The sequence below is a fragment of the Cibotium barometz genome, chromosome 13, assembly GCF_041138505.1.
Source record: "Cibotium barometz isolate CiBa-2024 chromosome 13, ASM4113850v1, whole genome shotgun sequence".
In the NCBI taxonomy this organism is placed as follows: domain Eukaryota; kingdom Viridiplantae; phylum Streptophyta; class Polypodiopsida; order Cyatheales; family Cibotiaceae; genus Cibotium; species Cibotium barometz.
Window position 1 is genome coordinate 3851362 of NC_141058.1, and position 18546 is coordinate 3869907.

An 18546-nucleotide genomic window follows, 5' to 3' on the forward strand; every position below is an offset into this window, starting at 1 on the left:
AAGTTGGGGAAGTCTTTCATTGATTATGTTCCATGTCCACATATACCACAATAATGGGCATGAAAATATAAATATACTAAACTTGTTGTGAACACAAGTTAAGATGATTTGGTCACCTTTTGATCATAGGAAAAGTGATACAAGAACTCTACCAGAAGTCACCTCACAAAGTGACCTTTCACTTACATTTTTAATACCCTCTCATAAGTCCAAATTGAATAGATATTACATTAAGTATTAGTTCAAGTTCTTTTAAATTTTCTAGGAGTAATGACTAAATAAGAATACATGCAACATTAACTTATGTCCTACAATGAATAAGATCAATCTTTTCTAAACTTATATCCTACAGTGAATAAGATCAATCTTTTATATACTTATGTCCTACAATTGAGCACACTTTTATATACTTATGTCCTATAATGAATAAGATCAATCTTTTCTCTGATAAATTGAACACATTTTTTTATATACTTAGTCCTGACATAATGAGATATCAAGCTCAACTAGTGCAGATATAGATGACACCTCCACACTTATGCCACTCTGGTGACACCTCCACACTTATGCCACTGGTGACACCTCCACTATCACCTCCACACTTAGTCTTGACATAATGAGATATCAGGCTCAACTAGTGCAGATAGCATGGGTTGGTGAGATTATGTTTAATATGTCACTAGCTATATGGATCTTGTATGTTTTATTAGTAGAGTACTTTCCCTTATAGTATGTGCTCCTACCTTTATGTTATGGTTATAGAGAAGTAAGAAGAAACAAAAAAAATCAACCTTGCAAGGAGCTCAAGCTCACCCTCTCCATTGCATTCATCTCATGGTATCAGTGTGTTGATTCACGTAATAAGATTAAGAGGCAAGCAAAGGAAGTGTACACAGGTAAGGGTAACTCTATCTCTTTCACTTTGATTCAAAAGAAAATCTCAAGGAGTAGTAGCTAGTCAAGGATAGCAGTGTTGGTGGGTGAATAGCCCCATAGTTCACCGCCAAACAGATGTGTAGTGGCCTCACCTTTAATGGATGAATGCATCATGAGCCAACGGCCTTTCATTGTAATAAACGTTTGCAATAGGTAGTACTCAACTGAGCAGAGAGGGACAAAAAGATAGTTCAAGGATAGAAGAGAGGGCTTGTTATTGCCGTTCATGTGAGATAGAAGTGAGACTGACATTATGCAGTTGGCAGGAATTAGAGAGAGAGTAATGCGTTGTGGGGGCAGTGGGCATCTTACTAGTTTGCTAATGAAATGAGTCTTGTAAGGAATGGACTGTGGTCTTTACTAAACGTATTCAAACTATCTGCACATTGAGCTCTATATATGTAATACCCTGAGTAATGCGTTGTGGGAGCAATGGGCATGTTACTAGTTTGCTAATGAAATGAGTCTTGTAAGGAATGGACTGTGGTCTTTACTAAACGTATTCAAACTATCTGCACATTGAGCTCTATATATGTAATACCCTGAGTATAACCATATACATCTTGTGGATTGGATTTTAATATTGTGAGCTTCAATTATGCATTGTTGTGGGCATGTAGATGAGCACTGTAGTTCACATATCCAAGTCTTCCTTACACTATGAATAGTAGTAGTTACTCTTGACTCGTATTCGAACTCATTCCAGATAGTCCTCTGACTCATTTAGACAAACCTCTAGAATGTATCTAGTTTATGCATTCTGGCACATTTTGCCCACTTATGGCATTGAGCACAAATGGATAGCTTAGCTAGATGATTCCGGCTAGGTGGTCTGGAATCACTACAGTGTTAGGTCTTGACCGAACATTAACACTTTTGGTGGTGATTTTTGACGATCATGTTGGGGATATCTAACTCATGGGAACTCACTAGCTGGGGATATATAACATGTGGGAAAGCTGATTGCTAGGAATCTAGGAAGATCTGTGAATTTAGAAGTGCCAGGAGAAACCTACATAGGAAAGGCAGAGCTGAGTGGAGTGGTCTAATCATGTCTTGGGAGTAGTAAAACTAGAGTAGGAAAGGCAGAGCTGAGTGGAGTGTTCTAATCATGTCTTGGGAGTAGTAAAACTAGAGTAAGAATACCTTAGCAAGATGAAGCTCAATATCACTCTAGATCTATTCTTGAACTTGGTGCTGCCTAACAACATCTGAAATTTGCTCCAAAAAATAGTGCCCAACAGGAGAAGCTAATGGAACTTACAAGGTTTGACGCTAAAGCCTCAGATATAGACATTAGGAGTTTGGAGAAGGTACATGATTGCAACACAATAGTTCTTAAAGTGACAAAATATAAGAAGATAATTGGTGTCCCAAGTAATCTTGGATGGAGGATCTAGTGTTAACATATTATCGGGTAGCCTAGAAAAGAAGTTAGGAGTCACAACAATGCAACCAATCCCATGCCAAATCAGGATGGCATACCAAAGGAGAGTCCAAGCAGTTGGCATTGTTCGAGGATAAGAGATTGAGATATTGGGATGTACATTCCTTGTGGACCGTCCTAAAGATGATAGAATATATCAAGAGCCTATCACATGATGTTGGAAGGTCATGGCTCAAAGTGGATGTGAAATGGATTATCATGTTGTATGATCCGAAAATCCTGACAGTACAACCAAAAAACTACCAAGAAGAAATAAAAGAAGAAGAACCAAAAACACTAGAGGATGGCAAGAGGAGCCATTAGATTAGAACAACAATTATTGTATTCAAACAATGGGGGATGTAAAGGGGGAAAGTGCACACTGTTAGGATGCAGTGACAGAGATCAATCTGGGTGGTGTGATCAGGAGCCTTGCATGGTCAAATTCAGTGCCAAATTAACAAAGTCTGAAAAAAGAACTTCAAAAATTGTTAACTTCATCTCACTTTCTTAACACGGTATAAGAGCAAGGTTTAGATAAGCGTATATTGGGTATTTTTATTTTTAGAATGTTGATTTATCATGGTTAGTGTATAGATAAAAATTTATGGCACACTCATTATTTTGTGGAGGCTACATCATTTGGAATGCTGAGAACAAGGGGGAGCTACTGCCATCAACAATTTCACGGAGTTGCTGGCTGAAAATAGTATTTTCTAGTATGGTTCAAGTTCAATGTTATATTGTTTGGTTGCAGTTTATGTTAAGATGCCCATGGATTTGGGCAAGTTGGAGGGTGCTTCAATAGGAAGCACTATGTTGCTGCAAATTATTGGTTGTTGTTTTTGATGCTAATGAAGGGGCGAGCATATGGTGAATACTTCATGGAAGAAAGCACAAAGGAGTGCATAAATCGGTGCACAAATGAAAGCTTAGACAGCACACGCTTATGAAAAGATAGTGTACTCTCTCTAATAACAAGCAGCAATGGTATAGGCGATAGTGTCCGTAAGAGCCTTGGTAGAAAGGCAAAGGAAGTGTTTGGATGCCTCAATTGGGGGGCAATCTTGCAGCATGGATTAAAAGCTCTAATGCAACCAACAACCATGGAAAAGCTTATGGAAGCTTTGAAAAGCCTCAATAGATAGATGAAGATTTATAGCAAAGATAAGTCTAGAGAAAGCCTTGAGAGGCTCAAGGGAAGAGCCACCGTGTGGCTCATTACATGAGGAAGCTTGAGTCCAAGAGAAGAGCTTGCAGGGCAAATCAAGAGCAGGCATTCTGGGCAAAAAGGAAAGAAACAAGATCTGATTCTAGTAGAATGAATCAAACCATAAAGTTGCAAAGCGACTTCAATAGCAGAATTGCGAACAAAGCAATGGGCCGGTGGTGATCGAAAGAGCCACAGTGGGTGTTTATTTAGAGAAAATATATAGGCATTGAATTCAGGGAAGGGAGCAATGAGCATAAGCACAAGAGCACACAAGCGTGGACATGATTGATCAGGCTTAGCACGCCAAGGGGACCAAGGCGCCCACTGGAAAGTTTGCCAACCTGTAGGAGGCACTGTGGTGAGCAGCACCAGAGGTAATTAGCCCATGGTTTTAGAGAAGGAAATTATCTCATAGTCCATAGAAACCTCACGTCGGTGTGTTGAAATGACCTAGGAAAGGCGACACTATCATACAGTCGCACAGAGAACGAACAGATGATCCAGAGAGATCATAGAGTGCAGCATCAAATTCGAACGTTGTTCAGAGAAGGCAGTAGCGCAGTTGTAAGGCGGTGACCTCTAGTGCACAATACCAAGAAACATGGGAAGAGCAGATAATTTGCCTTTAAAAAAAAAGAAGAAGAACCGGTATCACAGAAAGTGTGGTTCCTCTCTCACCCACACCTTATGGGTTTGACTACTCCCAAAATGGCTTCTGTAGTTCTCCTCATTTCATGGGCTATATGAGTTTTGGCCCTTGTTTCAGTTGATTCTACTATTGGCTCGGGAGCCATTGTGTCCATGTGCCTAGGTTCAACTCTGGGCAATATCCGAGCATACGATGGTCTCGCATAGCCATAGGCTGGTGCCACAAAAGATGCTTCTCTTAGTTGCTCAGAAGGTACAAATCCTAAATGCATCATTGGGTATCCATATACCGGTTCAACTAGGTTTACAAACCTGGTTCTTTCTTGGATTGGTACTACTAGTTCAACTAGGTTTACTAACTTGGTTCTTTCTAAAGGTGTAGTTTCTTGCCTAAGAGTTCTCATACTAGCAGAAGCTAGATGTTCCTCCCTAGAAGCCTGACTTTGGCTTTGGGTGGTTTCCCTAGCGGAATAGAATGAAAATTCTCCTCTCGCACGCCCACAAAGATTACTGGTCTTCAAGCAATTTCCTCAAGAGAAGTCCTCACTTCTCCTGGCCATGAAGTTCTATGCTCTCGGTCTACATTGGATGGAGAGACTCTCCCTACCTGGATCTTTTTGTACTCATTTCTTCAGCTACTCTTGAGATGTGTTACCATCCTCATCTTTATACATAGTTTGGTCACTAGTTGGATGATAACACCAATTGACTAAGAGTACATCAAGAAACTTATGGTTTCCCTCCACATCCCACTATATAATGGGTGATGATAAAAAGGTTTCCATGGGCATCCTCATATAGGCCTATATTGCCTTAATTGGCTTGTACTCTCCTTAGATGTAATATATCTATTACATCTAGAGGTTGATCCTCAAACAAGCTCCATGCGAGCTCTATGAGGTCCTTTTGCTGTGCCCCACTTGGAACACCAAACAATCTGATACAGGAGGAGTTTTGTGTGGGGATAATATACATGTTTCCTTTTGTATCTACTTAGAATTCATGTCCATCATGTGAAGGGATGATAACTTTTGGGTTATCCAAGGTCTCTAGCTCATGACCGAGCACCTAGCAATGACGGAAGTGACCATCCAAGAGCACCCCATTATCCAAGGTCTCTAGCTCATGACCTGGCACACTTGGTGATGCCAGAAGTGACCATCCAAGAGCTCCCCATTATGGTCAATGTAGACTAGGGCTTTTGTAGTCTTGTGATAACCGTAGTGTTGTAGCACATATGCTTCACTAGCTAATTGAGTTTGGCTCGCTCCCTTGCATTCTCACTAAATAGCTCGTCTCTCCCCAGTTTTGTGAGCAACATGAGCCCTTTTAGCCCTTCTTCATGATTCATCATAATGAATACCTGATGCTCACTAGACTCCATTCCAACTAATAGAAGCTCTTCTGGGTTTATAACCTCAATTATGATCTACTCTCTTTCGTTGGTTTGCTTTCAAGATGATTGAGTGTAGCGCAATCAGGAGGTCAACTCTACACATGGTCCAATACCACTTCCTAAATTTGATGCTTTGATATGTGAACTAGTTATGCTTTATCTTAGCTTGACACTATAAGGTCTCCCTAATAATATAGGATAAGATCCAAAGATTCTTCCATTGTCTTTTTTAAAGCAAAATAAAAAAGCTATATTAAGATGATTGTATACGCTATCCACACAACCCATTATTATGTATAGTTCATTGAGCATAATTATGCTAGATAAGAAAGGAAAACATACATGACTATCAAAAAGATAATAGCTAAAACATCCACCAAAATGATAAGGAGACTAACTGCTTGCAATTAAAGAAACATAACTAGAAAAATGAAACATAAATTAGCTAAATTATAATTGCAATTCAAGGAAAATATTCAGAAAATGGAACTTGTAATTTACATATTAAATCGTCAAATAGACCAACTGTGTTAAAAAGAAATGGTGTGAGCTTAGCTATTGAATGAATCAAGTAATGCACAAGATCATCACATAAACAATCTCACACCATTAAAGCAACACATGCCACCACTTAGATGTTAATCAAGTGTAACTAATGAGCAATGGAGTATACTCAAGGTCACCACAAACACATCACATAGATAAATACCAATGAAGAGAGAAAAGAGAGAGTATTTCCATAAAGGACCACTTAGTATATTGATCACTAATAAGCAAGTACACAAAGCATGGGCACTATAATCTCCACTTAGATATCAATAGCTCTCTAATGTGTGAGTAGTAACCCCTGAATTTATAGGCCCATGAGAGGGAGGTGCCTAAAGCCCTTGATTCTCTCCACCTCCCTATGATTTCTCACCTAACTCACCTAAAAGGTGATGCCTCAATCAAAGGGAGATAACTACTAGACCTACACCTAGTTACTCTAATAATTGAGCCTTCTAATCTTTGATTGAGGCATCACCTAAAAGGTGATGCCTCAATCAAAGGGAGATAACTACTAGACCTACACTTAGTTACTCTAATAGTTGAGCCTTCTAACCTTAGAACAAACCATTCTAAGGTATCACTAAGGAAACACACTAAGAATGGATGCTAAATCACATATTTCTAACACCCTCCCTTGATCAAGCATCCATACCATGCAGGGTGTGCTTGGATCAACTCTAGTACTAAGATAACAAATTTTCCCCATTTTCTATAAGATATCATACAAACTGCTAGAACAATGAGTTGGAGAAGTTTGCCTCCTCCTTCTCTGGTTGCTTGGCTTTGTCCTTCTCTTTCTCTTCTTCATCCTTCTTCTTCTTGTAGCAATCCTTAATGAGGATGTGGCCCTTCTTTTTGCAATAGTAGCATGTTCGAGGAGCCTTCTTCATCCTTCTTCCTCTTGTAGCAATCCTTAATGAGGACATGGCCCTTCTTTTTGCAATAGTAGCATGTTCAAGGAGCCTTGGTCTTCTTTTCTTTGACTATAGTAGTTGAGTAGGCATGCTCCATTGGAACTAAAGGAGCTGAAGCTTTAGAAGCCTCCATGTGAGTTTCCTCTAGAATGAGGGCAGAAGTTACTAAGGTTAATGTATGATTGTTTTGATTGGCTATGACAAAGAAACACTGCTCAAAGCAAGGAGGCATGCTGGAAAGCAACACATAGATGGCCTCCTTCTCATCAATAGTCACACCTGCACCACTAAGTTAGTCAATCATATAACGGCGGATATCATTTACATGAGTAGCAATATTGGTTTTATCATCCTTTTCCATCCTATAAATCTTCTTCCTTTTAAGAAGAATCTAGCAGCTGCATTTGTTTGCCCAAAGATAAAGTTGAGCCGAAGCCATGCTTCATTTGAAGTCTTTGCAGAACTGACTTGATGAATTTGGCTATCACCAAGCCCACAAATGATGAGGTAAAATGCCTTTGAGTCTAAAGTGGTCCTCTTAGAGATAAGATCTGGATCTCAACTTGGTCTTTTCTCAATTCCATTTACCACTCCCCACGTGTCTTTCTCAATCAGACACATTTGCATTTTGATGCACCAAGTGTGGTACTTGGAGCCATCAAATTTGTCGGTTTTGTCAAAAATTTTCCCCACCATGGTTGCCATGGTACTTAACCTAGCACTCACACACACAGTGTTACACAAACAAGGAAGTCCTTTATAGCTCTAGGACTTTACAATGGAGCTCGGCTTTTCACCTAGAAATTCTTTTACTCAAGTATCCCTTCACCAAATTAGTGAAGATGTGTACACATAAACTTTGACCAATCTAGGTAATGTGGCTTTGCTTTGATCTTGAAATTGGTCTTTTAACCTTTGGCTAATGCAATTTGAGCTTTGGTTTTAGTGTGTAAATACCTTAGCATTTGGCTAACACACCACACACTTGAACCCTTTAACCCTTTCACTAAGAAATGCAAGATGAGATGTGCTCTTTATAGTGCTAGAGCATGTACATTATGTTTTTCACAAAGGATGCATGTGTAATGCTATTCTCCCACAAGGATGAAAACAATATCAAGAGTGTGATAATCCCCTTTATCACAAGATAAATATGAAGGACCTTGAAAACTTAGAGCTTTAGAAAAAAAATCACAAAGAAATTTTTGAACAAATACTTTCCCTCCTATAATGAAGGAGGAAAGTAGATGATGATGGAGATCGGCATTCTCCTTCAATCATGGCCAATTTTCCTGTATAATGAAGGAGGAAAGTAGATGATGATGGAGATCGGCATTCTCCTTCAATCATGGCCGATTTTCCTGACGGTTTGCTGCAAAAGAGTCACCCAGAGCTGTGCCAAAGTATTAGCCAAACAATTGTTTTGATTAACCACTCATCAAAGGCTGATTTGAGCAGTGATTACACCTAGTTCTCTGTAGAAGGCTTTGTCTAGCCTTGTTTGCTAGAATTGGAACCATATATGCTTAAGATTGTCGATTGTAGGCCATTTTGCTACTAAGCCGACTTGCCACAGAATGTTCTACACAAGCTCACAAAAACAAGGAATGCTTGTGCTTTGCTACAATGTGAGGCTATTGAAGGCCTCCAAATTGCCTTCTTTTCTCAGCAACCCAAGAACTCTGTGATCCCCACCTAGTTATTTGATTTCAGTTATTTGATTTCAGCTGCTTGATTTCAGCCGCTTGATTTCAGCTGCTTTCTACAGGCTCAATGTGTAGGGATTGATACCCTGAGGTGGGCTACTAAAGCCCTAATAAAATGGATGTAATGCATAATCACTCAACTGTGATTTAAGCCTCCAAGTAGTGCCTCTGCTCACTGTGTTTTACACACAGAAAATAGAGAACTTTTTACCTTTGATTTTGAAGCTTGATGGTGGTGCTTCCTTGTTGCTTCACATCAATGGCTTCGATGATGCCTAAGAAGCCTTCAAATTGGTCTTCTCTCTTACTTCAATGCTTAAAGGAATCCTCCACAACCTTGTCTTTAAATGCTTGAACTTTGCCCTCTCTTACTCATGAGAAATTTTCACAAAGAGCCTTCTCCCAAGAGTATTCTTCACACCCACAATGGTGTGGCCCACTAAGTGATAGACCCTCCCTTAATCCCTTATTGTGCCACACCCACAATGGTGTGGCCCACTAAGTGATAGACCCTCCCTTAATCCCTTATTGTGCCACTCACTAAGAGAATGAAATGAATAGATGAGATAATGATTTCAAGATAAGATCCACAAAGAGGTTATGCTCACATAGAGACCCACACACACGTGTGAACTGTTTTGACTCCTTCTTCACTCCAATGTGCCACTTAATGAAGTGATGAATCAACCCCAAAATGCAACAAATGCAACACCTTCTTCTTCACTCCAATGTGCCACTCAATGAAGTGATGAATTAGCAATAAATGCACAGAGTCACTCACAAGGAATACCACTCAATGTTAATAGCGAATGCTACCCACAATCACAAAGATGTATCTATCAACCCATGAAAGATTACACTCCCACATGGAAAGAAACTATGATACCATGTTAAAAGACATGGTATGAGCTTAGATATTGAGTGAATCAAGTAATGCACAAGATCATCACATAAACAATCTCACACCATTAAAGCAACACATGCCACCTCTTAGATGTTAATCAAGTGTAACCGTATACTCAAGGTCACCAAAAATGCATCACATAGACACCACTTAGTATATTGATCACTAAGTAAGTACACAAAGTATGGGCACTGTACTCTCCACTTAGTTATCACTAGCTCTCTAATGTGTGAGTAATGTGTGAGTAGTAACCCTTGAATTTATAGGCTCACGAGAGGGAGGCACCTAAAGCCCTTGCTTCTCTCCCTCTCCGTATGATTTCTTACATGACTCACCTAAAAGGTGATGCCCCAATCAAAGGGAGATAAATACTAGACCTACACCCAATTACTCTAGTAATTGAGCCTTCTAACCTTAGAACAAACCACTCTAAGGTATCACTAAGGAAACACACTAAGAATGGATACTAGATCACATATTTCTAACAAACTACTGGTTTCACCCTATGTTGATCTTCTATTTTTTTATAGAAAAAGAATTTGTTCCATCTTAGCAATGGACCATTTCCCAAGGGTGATCTCTAAAAAAATGTTAACAGTATATCCGCCTTCCATATATTACACCCATAATTGCTTTTGTAAGAGGATACAACGTGTGGTGGATACAAGAGAACACCCAAAAATAGTAGGATCTTTAAAAACACAAAGCTTAAAAACTCAAATTACATAATAACAGAGAAAGAGAAGAATGCTAAATTAAAATCCTAGATTTGTATAGCAGATTCGGTTGGATTTTTAGAAAGAAAAAAATAAGAAAAGATAAAAATTCATATTTGTATGGTTTATATACATCTTGCACATTTTATTTCATTTGCGTGTCAGTTTATCATTTCATTGTAAAAAAACCTTGAAAAAAATACCCAAAAATAGAATAGGAAGAAAAAAATAAAGATTAGCTCACATATCAAATCATTATTTTAGGAATAGTAAGAAAAAGATAAAGATTATAATAGCAACTAGGGAAACACTTTGACAATCTTTTATTAGCAAAGTTCATCTTTAGTAAGTGGTGATATTAACCATCATGTCAATAAAATGCAACTTATAGGTCATCTTGGGCTTTAACACATTAATACATCTCTCTCTCTCTCTCTCTCTCTCTCTCTCTCTCAATAGCAACACTAACGAATCTGCAATCCTTGCCATAAAGAAGTAAGTGGGCACATTAAAAAATATCAAACCTTATCTTTAAGGTTCTATTCTTTATTATAGTCAAATAGTGAAGATGCTAAAGAAGTGTAGCTTTGCGGCTTCTTTGGCAACACCAAGAACCCCCCTCCCCCCCCCCAACTTTCTCAAACAAGTTAACTAGAGAAATCATAGGGCTGAAAGGGCAAGCCTGTGATCTAAAAGAGAACCGTGGAACTTTGGAAAACAAGGTAACTCTTGACATCCAAGATGCATAGGAGATATTTATCAAACAAAGGGAGTCCATGGCCCTCAACTTTGAGAGTTAAAGGATTACCAGTGAAAGAATGGTGGAATTGTGGGAGAGTTTGCATCTCTCAACTCTAGAAACCCAATGGAAAGGATCATCACTAAACAGAGGAGCTAATAATTTGCAACCATACAAAGGTCACGTTTGATACTAGAGCCAACATGATAGATATCCTTAAGCAATTTAGGAAAGGTATGGATTTAGATGAGCTTACCCTAGAAAAGGGGACCGAACATTTTTCTAGTGTTCAAGTAGCACAAAGGTATGGATTTGGATGAGCTCACCCCACCATAGTGAAAGCAAAAAGGGACCGAAATCGCTAAAGCTCAGGTAGCATAAAGCAGCACATAAAGAAGGAAAATGGGTTTCTTTCTATGATGAAAATGCTCTCATACAAAATTTTTGCTTGTCCAGTGGCACTTGCTATATTTTTAACATAGTCTCACCAACATGTGATGCGACTTCTAACCTAGCACTGTTATAAAATGTTGCATCTGGCATAGTAGATGAACACTATAACTTTTTTTAAATATTTGGTTGGATGTTTCTTTTCTCAGACCAAACACTATCTCTTTGCATTCACATGGCTACCCACTTTGACAACTTCTGTGAGTTTCTCTCCACCACCCCGTGGGCGGGCAAGAGCGAGCTCTTTGTCATGTTCTCTCGTGAAGTCGATTTTGAAAAGTCGCTCACCCTTGCGTCCCAACATTATGAGATGCATATTGCATACATGGAGCGATACTTGGCTCCCCACTCCATCTCCTTTCCCCATTGCCCCAATGATCGATGGGTGCGTGTTGAGCTGCTTAAGTACATTCAACAATGCCCCTACATCCAGTGCCTTGAACGCTTCATCGACATCTACATCCCCGCGTAGGAGCTTAGTGTACCTTCAATAAGCAGGAGGTGAAGAGGTTGGGGAAGGGCAATTTAGGAACTAGGTTCCTCTCGTGGCTCGCCACTTTTGCGTTCCTCATCAGTGCCGATGAGGATTCGGATGAGGAGGTAGAGATGCCTGCATTGCAGTTGTGGCAGGGTATTTGAGGGATGACAAGGAAGTGAAAGCAGTAGGAATGAGTGCTGGTGTAGAAGAGCAGCTTGCATCAGAGCACTTTCCAGAGGGTGCACAATTTGTAGCTGAACAGCCCACTATAGTAGAAGATGTGGGTCCATCTTCCCCACACGAGGAGAGCAAGGTGCTGCATGAGCTTGAGATCAATCTCTTGATGAGTACCATTGTGGTGGAAGGTGAAGAATACTTATTTCTTCATGACCTTGAAAAGGCAGCTGGCTTGAGAATGGATGAATGCTTGGGCATTATATGCACGCGATGTGAGGTGAACCTTGATACGTCCAACCTCGGTCCTCACCTAGATAGTGCTATATTACCCCTTGGAGAATCTATCGTAGAGACAGTTTCTTTGGTCAAGGAAACTGTGGTTGAGACTGCGGAGCAAGCCCTAGTTTTTCCAGAGGAGGAATTCACAACCTTACAGACAAGCTAGAGGCTGAAAAGGATACCCTTGCTGCTGGAGTGATGGAAGAGACCAAAGCACCAAAAAAGGATGAGGCTAAGTCCTCGATTGACCTCTCCGCCCCCACCAGCACTTTGGCAAAAGAAGACATTGAGCAGGAGGTAATAATCAACCTTTTACAACCTAGAAACATTTGTAATTATGTATAGAAAAATATTTTGATTTTTCTTTTGATTGCAGAGGGTGGTTGAAATTGACGCATTTGCTGGGAGAGGCGGCGGCAGCAAAGACCAGGCCAAGGTCCATGGACATGATGTTGCGTTGGCGCACTATCTTGGTTGATTTCCTATGGATGGCATCGCCATTATCCACAGGGACTACACCCCTCAATCTACCTTCACTCTCTTCTTTTTGAAAGCCCTCTCTAAGGTGCTCTGTGTAGCCTCTATTGGCACAAAGCACCAAATGTATAGTTCTGATTAAAAAATCCCTTGCCTCCGATGTTTTTGGTTCTGGATTTAGGGGTAAGCTTCTTGCTTGTATAGGTATAGCCAAAAGCATAGGCATAGAGGATCCTCAAGAAATAGCCCAATCACTCCTTGAGTACACTCTGCCCAATAACAAGAGAAGGAAGCTCAATATTGTAAGAAAGCTTTTGTAAAGAAAGCTCAATATTGTAAGAAAGCTCAATATTGTAAGAAAGCTTTTGTAAAGATGATGTATCACTTCTTATTATGAATACAATACAATTTTTGCTGCAAACTTATTTTCATCAAGTATATCATTGTTTTTTCCAGTTTGTACCATCAATGTTTTTGTGAATGCATTAGAAATGACCCTGGGAGCCTGGGGGAGCAGTGCTAGAACAGTGCGAATTTTGAGCCTGCACCGCTGCTGTAGAGCCCAAATTCGCACTGTTTTGGCACAGCTTTCCCAGCCCTTCAAGAGCAATTCTGATGCATTGGATGACAAATAATGTATTTTACACATGATTAAAGGTATTTTTAAATTACTATTTCTCATAATCAATGTACTCAACTTGATTATAAATGCATCAAAAATGATTCTGAGTGGTTGGGGGAGCAGTGCTAGAACAGTGCGAATTTTGAGCCTGCACCTCTGTTGTAGAGTCCAAATTCGCACTGTTCCTGGCGTAGCTTCCCCAGTCCTCCAGGAGCAATTCTGATGCATTGGATGACAAATAATGTATTTTTACACATGATTAAATATTTTTTTTATTTTGTAAATTATTGTTTTTATAATTAATGTACTCAACTTCATTATAAATGCATCAAAAATGATCCTGAGTAGCTGGGAAAGCAGTGCCAAAACAATGCAAATTTTGAGCCTATATCGCCGCTCTGCAGAGCCTAAATTCGCACTGTTCTGGCATAGCTTCCCCAGTCCTCTAGGAGAAATTCTGATGCATTGGATGACAAACAATGTAATTGTACACATGATTAAAGCTATTTTTATCTTGTAAACTATTGTTTCTCACAATTAGTGTACTCAACTTCGTTATAAATGTATCAGAAATGATCCTGAGTGGCTGGGGGAGCAGTGCCAGAACAATGCAAATTTTGAGCCCGCACCGCCGCCTGCTCCCTGCAGAGCCTAAATTTGCACTGTTTTGGCATAGCTTCCCCAGTCCTCCAGGAGAAATTCTGATGCATTGGATGATAAACACTATATTTTTACAGATTATTAAAGGTATTTTTATCTTATAAACTACTGTTTCTCACAATTAGTATGCTCAACTACATTATAAATGCATCAGAAATGATCCTGAGTGGCTAGAGGAGAAGTGCCAGAATAGTGCCAGAAATGATCCTGAGTGGCTAGGGGAGAAGTGCCAGAATAATGCAAATTTTGAGCCTACATCGTCGTTGCTGCAGAGGCCAAATTTGCACTGTTCTGGCACAGCTTCCTCAGTCCTCCAGGAGCATTTCTGATGCCTTGGGTGACAAACTGGCACATGATAGACACTCCCATGTTAAACAAACATGATGACACCGAGACATTGTAAGAGAAACTTAAAATTTTAATTATCAGAAAGTTACAAATGAAAGCCAGATAGGCTTGTTGCAAAGGGGGGTTTAAAACAAAAGAGTTGCTTAAAAAAAAGGTTTACATCTAAGATCTCTAGATCGTGTCTCGCTCGTCTCGAATGCGCTGAGCTAGTTGCATGTCCTTGGCAGATATGGTAATCCTCTTTGCATGTATTGCAAGGAGGTTGGTGTCTTCAAAAAGCCCAACAAGGTAAGCCTCGGAGGCTTCTTGCAATGCATTTAAGGGCAATCCCCTACACACGGAACTCTGTTCTATATATCATTGGAGAACCTCCTTCACTGTGCGAGCGAAAGGGACACTTCTTTTTATCAACAACTCAGTGTTCCTCTGATAAAACTTGATTTCTTGTAGAGCCCTATGCCCTTGACGCATCCTTCTCCTTGGAGCTCTCTGTGTTGTGTTAGTGCGTTGGCAAGGTTGGGACTTCCTTGGCTTGAAGAGCTTGACCTTTCTACGCTTGCGCGCACTTGCAGGAACCTCCTCTTGGTCTCTCTCATAGTCTGAATCCTCCTCCTCCTGTTGTTGCTGTGGTACTTGTGTGTATCAAGTTCCTCCCGGGTAGGTAGGGGACCCTGTCCTGGTAGTAGGGTCTGGCCACATATGGTGCTGCATAATGTAGGAATGTTTCACCAACCCAGTCGAACTGCTCATCATCGGCCTCTCTGTCTTGATCTCTGGGGTGGTTGCATTGTGGGGTCTTCTTCACACGCTTGCTCCCACTAGAAGGGCCTGCATGTGTGTGCGCTGGTGTTGTTGTGGGAGGAGGGTTGGACTCTGGTGATCCCATTGGGCGTGTCCTAGAATCCAAGGAGTCACTCTCTTCTGTGGTGTCGCTAGTATGTGGTCGTTGGTGGGTGCCTTGCACTGTGTTTTGTGAAGGCATGGTAACACGTGCGGTGTTCTTGGTGCGTGCCATATCCATGTACGACTATGCTAATGTGGTGATGTGCTGGTGTCCTTAGGTGGGTGTCTACGTAGATCTTGAGCTCAAGCTCTCTAAAAAAGTGAAATGAAAATGAAGTGAGAGAAGGAACTATTAATAGTTTTTTTAAAGGGAAAAAAAAAACCTAACTAAACTTATTTTCTTAGCCTTATTACATCTAGACTTATGCTGGTGCGTGCACAACCCAACGCCTCCCTTGTCTCCTCATTCGTGCAGGCCAAGCACCATGCCTATGGGGGGAGCATTGGTCTGCAAGCCGAGCATGACTTTTTTCAGCCTTGCGTGCCTCTTGCGCAAGCTCCCTAACCAATACCCTTCCAAAGGTTGTGCGATAAAACCAATTAAACATCTCTTATAGATAGTTTGTACGTGTTCCTCCCGCACGCACAGAAGCTCCACCTCCATGTCTTGTATTTTTGAAATAAACCCCTCTTGCTTTATAATGTGATTTCTCCATCCCTTGGGTACTCCACATGTCGAGCGATCCATACTTGTTAATGAAATACGCACCATGCGCATAAACTATGTGCTGTACACATGACAATAGAATTTAATTAGAAAAAGTCAAGGTTAAAACACTAGTTTTTTTTTAACTGTATAACTTACCATATAGTGTGTTACTTTGCTCTCTCCCCAAGCACCTAGCACACTTTTGGTGAATTCTATGATATGTTGTTGGAATGATGCTCGTTCTTGGGCAGTTATGCTACTTTGATTCATAATGTGAACCATGTTATTGAAATTTATCCAAAGCTGTTTGCGCATATTTACAAGAGCTGGCATTGGACAATCTACATTTGTGGTGATTGCACATAGGTCTCTCTAGAGTCCCCAAGTCTTCTTTGAATTCTCTATGTTTGCTGGCTTCTCCAAAAATCTCCTTGCCTTTGATCCAGCCATGGAGACCTTTTGAGCAACCTCGTATGACATATCAGAGGCTTGCTTATTCACTTCAATTTTCACGTTTCTGCCATGGTAGCCCGAAGAATTCGAAAGTTGCTCTAATTTACCAAGGGCTGCAACTTTTCTCTCTTGTGTAGGCATGAATGCATAATCGATATGGCACTTAAGCAATTGATCAAAGATTCTCATGAATGCATGGTGTGCAAAAGTGAATATTCTTTTAGTGGAAAATTAATGATGGGACTCCAATTTGAATTCCTGTTTGGTTCTCCTAGCATATCACGAGACATGACACATTCCACCCATCTTGCATTGGTGGTTTTTTGGGACCTTTCGAGGCATCCTTCCCAACAGAACCAACCTTTTGTATACCTTTTCCATTTGTCTTTTTCTGCCTAGGAATATCAATCTGAGCATTACAGTATGGACAAGGCCATCTTGATGCCGCGCCTTGAGCACAACCCATCATGCATTTAATTGTCTTCAAATCTCCCCCCAAGATGCCAATCTACCTTGAACTTTTCTGTGTTTTCTACATCTAAAAGTTGACCATTAATTTGCTTTTTGATTACATCTGTTATCCAGGGAGTCCTTTCAAACATCCATGTCAATACCTCATGTGTCTCCTTTGGTACCTCGAATGCACTAAGCCACCAGACCTCTTTCTCAGATTGCACACTAAAACTTGGTTTGGTAGTCTTTTCCCATGCATAGATCATGGCCTCATTCATGAGCGTAATGCTCATACGTTCCAGCTTCCGACCTTTCACAATTTGGCACTCATCTAGCTTGAGCACAAATGAAAGTGTGCTCCCAAAAACTGCAAATAAACGATAATTTACAATATTCAAAACAAAATAATCGTCTTCATTTTCTACTGAAAAACATGAATAGTAGCAATTGCAAGTTCTCACCTTCTGGTGAAAGACCATAGAACTTCACCATAGCTTGTTGTAGTCTCTCAATATGAACAAAGATGTTATTGTAAACATCATAGTGAAATTATGTACTTGTTGTCTTGATTTTCTTTCTGCTCGACCCTGTGTCTAATGTTAGTGTGCCCTCAACCTGATAAAACTGTCCTATAGCTCGCTGCACATCATCATTATTGATACGCTTGACATTGTGAATCACCTTGAGTGTAGGAAATAAAGTACCAGTGATTCCTTGTCTTAGAAATGCATCTTTTACAACCTAATGGATTGCTTGGTACCCTTTCATGCTGATTCCAGCTGCATCACAAGCATGTTGAATTAATGAAGAATCGATGGAGGTGGTAATCTCGCTCACTACATTGCTGACAACATCTTGGCATATTTAGGATGTTGAGGGTTAGTAATAATTGAGAGAATATCCTTGGTATTCAAAATGGCTTTGACTAAATCCTTCCATCCCTCTTCATTAGAACCACACACCTCTTGCAGAAAATTCCTAGCAAAACACAAATCATGACTATTTTGTTTAAATCACTGAGAAAGTTTATGTCACTTACTTTGTTGTACGAATCCTTTTCTCCCGTGCTCCACCTTTAAATACAAGAGATTCTATACCAACAGCCAATGTCATTTTGCGTCACGAGCACCATTTGGCATTGCTTTGAGTCGTTTGATAAGTTCCTCTAGCCTTTGAATCTTTGCATCCTTCTCCACATTCTTTGCGAGGATCTCTTTCATTTTATTTGATGATGTTTTAAGTCCTTATTGACATTGTAAAAGGTTGAATTGTGATGCTTGCAATTGAGATTGGAGAATATGGATTTGCCAAGCTCCACTTGTAGTCAATCTTCAGTAGTATCCTAACAAGCCAAGCTCTCCTTCACCAACAAATTGCATAAAAGATGATGAATTGCAGAAAGGAGGGTTTGCTCTTAATGGAGGGTCAACTGGATAGAGATGCCTATCAACCCAAAGATCTACATTTTTCTCCTTAGCTATCCTACGAGCTTGGACAGATTGTGCATCAG